Source organism: Bemisia tabaci, chromosome 8, assembly GCF_918797505.1.
Source record: "Bemisia tabaci chromosome 8, PGI_BMITA_v3".
Lineage (NCBI taxonomy): Eukaryota > Metazoa > Arthropoda > Insecta > Hemiptera > Aleyrodidae > Bemisia > Bemisia tabaci.
Window position 1 is genome coordinate 37,340,901 of NC_092800.1, and position 9,062 is coordinate 37,349,962.

The 9,062-nt window shown below is 42.5% G+C and overlaps 1 long non-coding RNA gene across 1 annotated transcript in view; it reads left to right on the forward strand.

Annotated features, from left to right (window-relative positions):
* Positions 1–8,016, forward strand: part of LOC140225200 (uncharacterized) — a 40,504-nt gene extending 32,488 nt beyond the window's left edge. Inside the window, exon 2 of the long non-coding RNA XR_011900329.1 lies at positions 6,611–8,016. This is a non-coding gene — a long non-coding RNA (uncharacterized lncRNA). The remainder of the gene's footprint in view (positions 1–6,610) is intronic.
* The last annotated feature ends 1,046 nt before the right edge of the window (positions 8,017–9,062 follow it).

Sequence of the window (9,062 nt, forward strand, 5' to 3'; positions counted from 1 at the left end):
ACGACTGCTGCCAACGGACCTTCCTTTTTTTCGGGATGACCGCAGCCCAATCCCGTCCTTTTTGCCAGCAAGTATCCAAGAATCCTCCAGATCAGTGTTCGGAACAACCTGTTTCATCGCTTCATTTCTCGATCAGTGCTGACTGCTGCCAACCGTGAATATTGAGAATGCACCAATTATAAACTGCTTGCGCCTTTGGCTCCCAGCTGCCATTAACCATATCGATATTAGTTTTTGGAACACGCTATTTCTGCTTTTTCCGCTCCTGGCCGGGTTTACAGTTACTAATCTCGCAATTTTACTGCCTTTTGTGCCACCTAGCATGAAAGAACTATCGAGAATTGGTTTCGAAACCCGCTGTATCAACACGCTTAGACTTTCGCGCGACTCACTGCTGCCAACCGAGCAAATTAAGGAATTACTGGGTTCAAACTGAACCCTCTTTGGCGTCTGCGTCCAGCCAGCATCCAAGAACGGTCTAAATTTAGTCAAAATCAGTTTTCGAAACACGTTGTAGCTTTTATCCTTTTCTTTCGTGCGGGGCTGACTGCTGGCAACAGTGCGTTTTATGAATTTATGAAGTTTAAACTGTGCCTTTTTTGGCGCCGAGCATCAATGAATCATCGAGGTCAGCATTTGGAAATCCCCTGTATCAACTCTCTCTTCCTTGATCGGTGCTGCCCGCTGCCAACAACTTAATTCGAGAATGCACCAAGTTTAAAGCGGCCCTTATTTGGCACAGTGCTTTTAAAAATCATTGAGATTTGTGTTCGGATCATGGTGTGTTTACAGGGCCGGATTTACCTGCTTGCCGCCCATGGGCCGCATGTATTTTGCCACCCCCTTCTCATTCGTTTTGAAACATCAATAAAAACCATCAAGTGAACGTGCCGGAGGGGGAAGGGTGCATAAGACGCGTTTATTCGTGCTGGACAAGTTTTTGCGATAGCCCAAATTAGCCCTGTCAACTGTGGACAAAGCCATCCATTTATAAGAAATATGCGAAAAAATTATGCATGAACAAACATAAATGTGATTTGATAATTTTAACTTCCGCTTTCGCGCCGCGCTCACCGCATGCGCACTGTGTTTGGCGCCGTGCGTGAAGTATTCCTACAGTCTTGTAGGCGCTATGCGGTTCACGCCGCGCCGACCGCTGCCGAACGTACTGTGTTTGACGCAATGCGTGAAGTATTCGTGCAGTCTTGTAGGCGCTATGCGTTTCACGCCAACCGTTGCTGACCGCACTAAGTTCGACGCAATGCGTAAAGTTTTCATGCAGTCTTGTAGGCGCTAATATGTGTCACATGCCGACCGCCGCGCCCAGGGTTTCTCCTTTTCATCTCAAGTCCTCGTCATCATCGCTCTCTGCGCCGCGTCGCTCCAGGCCAAATTGCGTGTTTCGTTTTTCTCTTCACTCGACTAATTAAAGGTGCTGTCATTTGTATCACCGAAAGACGATAAAATTAGAAAATACTATATTCCCAGGAAATGAGAGATTTTGTCGCCTTTTCTAGATTCTGATTTTTTTTTTTGTGAATATGATTTTTTTATATACCGATAGATATACATTTTAAAAAAATTGCAAAATTTTCCGCCCCCTAGATTTGCCGTCATGGGCCGCGGCCCATGTGGCCACCCCCTAAATCCGGCCCTGTGTATTTACACTCTCGTTCTCGTTAGGGGTTGACTGATACTAACCCCACAAATTGAATAATATATCCAGTGCCGTTTATTCTTTTTTTACGTTTTTTTGGGTCTTTTTTTGTTTGTTTTGGAATGATACTCTAGCAAGGGATGCAAAAACACGACTTCCCTACCTCTTGATACTGTTCAAGAAAAATAAGTTTGCATAATTAGGCTTCAAACTGCGCCGATTAAGGACAATACTCACTTGTGCATCTACAAAAGACAGTACATCAGTTATGAACATTCACCAAATTGAACTTTGGAAAAAAGTAATTTTATCCAAATTTCATGTTTCCAGTGCCATGATAAAACTTTGTTATCATTGCGCACAAATCAGCACCAAACAACAAACGAATCGCATCGTAATATCTTCTCCACCCCTTCCCTTCCATACGAAATAAATGAACATCGGACGTGATAGGGCGGAGAAGGGGATGCGAGGAAAAGAGATGAAAAATAAAAACATAAGCCACCGCGCAGAGTGGTAATGGAGCGGAGCGAAGGGACACTCATTCGGAGTTACCAGTGATCATTATATTAAAAGCTTCATTCCCTATTTGTTACAGTTTTCTCATCCAATTTAAAGGCGGGTATTCAGTCGTCTCGAAAGGAGGCGTGGGGCTCAACCCGCAATGATCGAATCACTTAGCGCAAATTAGTGTTAGTGTGAGAGTTTATAACGAGCCGATTATTTCAGCTATACCGCCGTTCTAAGGAAGAACGCCGTATGAACATTCGAGAGTTGCCAAATTTCCCTTGATAAAACAGGTTTTTTTGACCAACATTCATCCATATTTTTCCTTGAAATTTTCAGATATTTTAGATTAAATTGCGTACAAAATTGTCTGAGAATTTTGGAAAATAATATTCCAAATTTTCCCGGTAAATTCAGTTTTTATCGGAGGAAACTTGGCAACGTCTGAAGGCTCATACGGCGTTCTTCATTAGCACGGCAGTATAGGGCCTTATTCCGCTCGCCCTTCTTCAAAAGATACAAAGGAGGTCTAAGTCGCACAAAAGCATACTTGCAAACGTGAGTAGTAACATATCGACGATATAAGTCCGTAACCACGTATTCCGGTTTGCGACGTTGCAGACTTCCTGTCATACTTTATTTTTCCATTGCACTGGAAAAAAAACACATTGGATCTAGAGTCCAGACTCTTGACAAGAAAAGATAATCTTGATTCAATCAGATTTTTGCTTAAATCAAAAGGGAATCCACTCAAATTAAGGGGTTTGGCTCTTGATTGAAGCAACAATCCGATTGAATCAAGAGTATTTTTTCTTGTCGATGTTTTTAAGAGTCTGGGCTCTAGATCCAATGTGGTTTTTTTTTCCAGTGTAGAAAACTTCTCAACGGTGATTCTTAAAAAATGCCGTGATTTTTCCTCTCTGTGCGAAGAAAATTCGGCGAAAACTTCAAGGAACGATGTCTATCTGTTATCCATTAAAAAAATGAAATAGGAGCGGAGATAACCAAGCACTGCAAATGAGATACGAGATTGCGGACCTCCGCCGTCGCACAGTGGATCGAGTCAATTTGAGAGGTCGGACATGAAATTTGTTGCTAAAATTGAGAATTTGGATGTTAATTTCGTCACATTTCCAATTTTAAGGGGTGCTACCGGTAGAATCTATCACTAGAAAACCACTTTTAGAACGTCAAATGCTTGTAAAAACGGAGTTATAAGCGTTTGAAGTTTCCAAATTTAGTCCGACCTCGCGTATTGACTCGCTCCACTGTGCGTCGGGATCATTTGCCTTTTTTCGGATTTCCAAGTTCGGATTCTAAAAAATAATATGCATGCCGGGAAGCTCTGTTGCAATGGCGTGGCCATCAAGGCCGGATTTAGGGGGTGGCCACATGGGCCGCGGCCCATGACGGCAAATTTAGGGGGCGGCAAATGTTGCAATTTTTTTCAAATGTAGGTATCAAAAACAAAGATGGATTCAGAAAAAAAATTACAAACGAGAAAGACGACAAAACCTCTCATTTCCTGAGAGTATAGTAATTTCTAATTTGTTCGTCTTTCGGTGATGCAAGAGACAGAGCATTTCATCAGTCTAGTTGAGAGAGGAACCAAACACGCAATTTGTCCTGGAGCGGCGCGGCGCAGAGAGCAATTATGACGAGGACTTGAGATGAAAAGGAGAAGTAAAGCTCTCGGCGCGCCGGTCAGCATGAAGCACATATTAGCGCCTACAAAACGACACGAATACTTCACGCATTGCGTCAAATGTAGTGCGGTGAGCGGTTGGCGTGAATCTCATGGTGCCTACAAGACTGCATGAAAACTTCACACATTGCGCCAAATACAATGCGGTTGGCGCGGAGGCAGAAATTAAAATGATTGAACAACATTCATGTTGGTTCGTTCATTTCCTATAAATGAAAGGCCTTGTCCCACAGAAATAGGTTTACGGAACTTACTTTTCTCGCAAAGTTATATCTGTACGTAGAGAGTTAGTATTGATATAGACGTGGACTCTCAGGGTAGGGTAGAATGTCTCCTCCATTACTGTTTCAACTTTAAGTGCTTTTTTCGAGTTTTGGGGTTATTTTCAGAGAAAACAAGTGGCACCATCGTAGTTCTCACAAAATTTTACATAGGTATCAGTATTTAAATAGAAGTGAAATTCCTGAATCATACATGCAAGAACAAAAGAACTCCATTATCATTCCTCATAGAATGTCTCCTGGCCTACCTTGAAAATTGAAGGCGGAAAAGTGATATGTGTGATTGTGTAACAGTGTACAACACCCCTTGGCTCACGACGCCAGACACCAACACTACCGTACTAAGGAAGAACGTCGAATTAACATTCAAGGGTTGCCAAATTTTCCTGGATAAGTCATGTATTTTTAAGGGAAAATTTGTGCGAATTTGTCATTGAAATTTGTAAAAAATTTCGCGTATCAGCGCCTTAGCACAGTAGAACAGCGTGCTTGGTCATGATTGCTGGGACGTAACAAGTAGCACAGATTGCAATAAGTAGCAATTGCATAGTAAAAATATTGCAATTCCGCTGAGTGTTGTGTATGTTGCCTAGCTCCAATTTGAAGGGGCCCCATTTATTGAAACTTATTGCAGTAAACTTGAAATAAGTTGAAATTTTTCATTCCATTAATTGCATATTGTCTATCTTTCTGTTGCATGATGCTCATTTTGTCGATTGTTTAAAATCGGCATGAATCGACTAAATGATGTAAAAAATATTGCAATTCAATGGTATAAAATCACACTTTCATTGGAATCAAATTGCAATTTAATTTCAATATTTTCGTTGCACTGTGATACTTGGGGTTGACAGTGCCTCTATTTTTCTCACAGCTGGGAAGGATTCGGGACCCGGGAGGGAATCCGGCGTTCCCCCAATCCCAAAATTTTAGTGAGAAAGCGCCGCGCCACTTCACTGAAAAAATAATATCGACGGTGAAACTACCAGAACACGTATCTCGGTTTGCGACGTTGCAGACTTCCTGTCATACTTTAATTTTTAAATGGATAACTACTCAACTTCAGTTTCTGAAAACTTCCGTGATTTTTCTTCTCAGTGCGAAGAAAATTTTTTGAAAACTCCAAGGAATGATACTTAATTGTTCTCCTTTAAAAGAATAAAATGAGAGCGGAGATTTTAAGACACCCGCAAACGAGATACGGCCCGGTAGCTTCACCGTCAATATGCTGTTTTAGCATCCAGGATGTCAAAAATGTGTCTGGTGAACCAAAGATGTTGCCTTTACTGCCTCCGCAGTTAACTTCACATCCTATGAATGCAAATTCAACTGCGTAGGCAATCAAGGCAGCATCCTAGGATCACCGGACACATTTTTGACACCCTAGGTGCTAAAACAGCATACCATTTTTTCAGCGAACGGCAACCGGGGAGAATGGCCGAAACTCGGTGGAAATCTATAATTCAGAGCGAGCATTTTTTACTCAACGGAGTATCGTGTATGGTGAGTGCCATAACAGAGTTTACGTGAGACATTATTAATAGAAACAGATATACGGATAGCCGGCGCTGCGCTTCCCTAGCCGGACGCTGCTGCCCGGCCACTGGCACCACTTTCTTATAGTCAATTTCATTGCATTAGTGCTCCTTTGATTTATAGGAATGGCCAGGGCCGGCAAACTTGACTCTTGCCCCCTTATACGCTCGCTATATCACTCGATATATTACGCTCCAAATCTATTCCCTCTCTCGCCCCGCGCTTTTTTTCCTCTTTTTCCCGAGCGCCGCGTATATAATTTTATTTCCTCTCCAAATCCATTTCTGGCCTGAGAGCTCATAAACAAAAGCGTGCAGGCGCGTTAAGCCAAGTGCGGGGTGTCCGAAATACGCTTCTAAGTGCTACTACTGCCGTGCTAAGGAAAAACGCCGCATGAACCTTCAAGCGTTGCCAGATTTCTTTCGATAAGACACAAATTTCTTGGTGAATTTGTGAATGTTTTTCTTCCTATTTTTCGGATAATTTTGTTCGCAATTTCACCCAAAGTGCTTGAAAATTTCAGGACAAAATATTTATACATTTCCTCAAAAATAAGCATTTTAGTGAAGGAAATTTGGCAACTCTCGAATGTTCATACGGCGTTTTTCCTTAGCACGGCAGACTAGCTCGACGCTCTATTTCCGGTTTACGTCTCGCCGGGTAGTGGCGCATCTTTTTGCCGGAGATAGTTTGACTAGGATAGGTAAGCGGGCTTAACGAAAAGAAATGCACATTCTTAGATATCTAGGTAGCTACGTGAGATAAATCAGATATTTTTTGATATAAGTTATTTTCGCTTAATCCCTTATACTAACGTGCTAAGGAAAAACGCCGTATGAGCCTTTAGACGTTGCCATATTTCCCTCTAGAAAAAAAGGAATTTATTGGGGAAATTCTGAATATATTTTTCTTCCAATTTTCCAGGGAATAGAACGGGCATCCATCGCCATTTGCAGTCAGTTTACGGTCAGAAAACCATGAACTTGGGGTAAAAGAACAGCTGGACCCTTAAAATGTCGCAAGAAAGGGACGACTATCCGGTCTCTGCAGAAATACTCGTTCGGCTGTTTTTTAACGCAGAAATCAAGTTTCACTCGCCAATATTTTTTTAGAAGGGTACAAAAATCGATTTCAACGTCATCTCAAGACTCTAAGAATAATTTCCAAGATACATGCGGCCTCCGTCAGGGTCGGACTGGTTCACATCTGAGGGCGTAGACCCTTGGCTGGACAAAGGGGCGTAATGTGATATTTCCTGGTAGGGCATCCCTGACGTGGTGAGGGGTTCAGAGAATTCTGGCAAAGCAGTGCAAGTTTACGCAATTTTCAGGTCCGAAGTTTACAAATCGCACAGAGTAAAAATTGCAAAATTGAACGTATTGAAGTAACCGACAGACATCTGAAATTAAAGAAAACATAGAAAATTAAAGCCACTAGACGCATCCAAACACCATTATTTCCAAAAGAACCACGCCAGTGCTGCGGTTTACACGAACTTAAGACGCACGTGGGTCTGCAAATCCATCCTAAAAAAGAATCAGACAAGGACCTGAAAAAAGAGAAAAGAACGAGTATCAACACGGCCGAAGACAGGAAAGACTTATTCGGGCCTTTTTTTAAACTTTTCTCCCGAATCTGAGCGACACCTCATTGACAGCATACAGCAGAGTATTGAGAGCTCACGCTTCGCGTCATCGCGCCTTCAATTTTTCAGATGCAGCACGGATGTCCGTCAAGTACGAATAGTTGTATCTCTGCGCCGTCGTTAACGCGCATCCTTTCCCTCGCTTCATTTCCATATTGTGTTCGTTTGCATTTGTCTTATTCGTAATGGTGCTTAAAACTAGTAGCATGGAGCAGAGCATTGCGAGTTCAGGACTCACGTCATCGCGTCTTATATTTTTCATATGCAATGTGGACATCCATCTTGCACGAATAGTTGTATTGCGTTTACATTTTAGATGTCTTTTATTTTTGAATTTCGAGGTAAATGAAGGTTAAGTTTGCCCGAGATACGCTATGGTATGTCCGAATCAATAGTCATTTTGAAAAGAAAGAAATATGTTTAAAGGTCTCTCAAGAAATCTGCAATGGGTGCGTATGTCTAAAAATCGAACCGACCATCGCTTCGAAGAGAGTACACGTAGTGAATGAAGGAGGGAGATGATAAAGAGCCTGTATGTCAACAAAAATGTGAAAATTTCAGAGAAAAGTGTTTACTCTTCAGAAAGTAGTTTTTGGACCTCTGTTCACCACTATCATGCGTAATAACACCCTCCTTTACTCCTACCTCTGTCTTCTTCCGTTCATTAAAGAAATATTCCGCAAATTTTCTCGGTCGTGATTTTTTTTCTCTTCTTGTTTTGCTATCTGTCAGAGGGGCGCGTTTTCGGCGCGCCAAAGGGGCGTATCTGCCAATGGCAGATTGGCATTATGGCCAGTCCGAGCCTGGCCTCCGTAAAGAAATTCCTGGTTGCTTCAACGAGGAATTCCTATCACGACATATTTAACAGAAACATTTTAACAGCGCAACGAACTCATTGGCGAATCCAACAAATTGGCAACGTTGTCTTTTCTCCGTTTAAACCTATGGAAATGTATCGATTTTTGGAGAGGCCAGGTGCTCCGATAAGATTCGATTATTTAGGCTGGGTTTAAATGGGGGAAATCCGGTGTTGCCAAATTTCTGGATCCGCCTCTGGCAACGAAGTCCACGTCGTCTCACAAAGTCTCACAAAAGAACGTGACTACACTTCAATGTTGCCAAATTTCCCCTCGCCAATCGGACTTTTACCAAGAGAAATTCTGGGATTTCTGACTGGAAATTTCTCTGATTTTTCTTCTGATCTCATCCAAAAATTATTAAAAATTTGGAGTCAAATTGCAGCGGTAAATTCTTGTAAGAAAAATGAATTTGTGTCAATTTTGCAACCTCGAAACGTTTCTTCGACCCGAAAACGATGATATGGAGGCGCATGAATAGATAGAGAAACGAGAATGAATGCACAAATGCAGGGTAAAAGGACGAAGAGTCGTCAGGAGCGGACAGGGTCGACAGAGTGGAGGGGTTGGGAGAGCGAGAGAAAATAGGGGTGTGACCCCCCACCACCACCATGAGAGGCGATGACAACGAGAGGGGTAAAACCATTAAGACGAGCAGCGGGTGTAAAATCAAATAGAACATACGAGCAAACGATAAAATAAAACGTGATTATAAATTTGTTGATGCAGATTTACACTGCGACCGGCCCCTCCTCTCGGAGTTTGCGCGGCGGGCTGCCTACGTCGCAGGCGTTCCCGCAGATTTGAGGCCACCATCCCGACACACTGCGCACCAGCTCCAGATGTTCCGTTCGGTTTCGTTTCATTCGGAGAT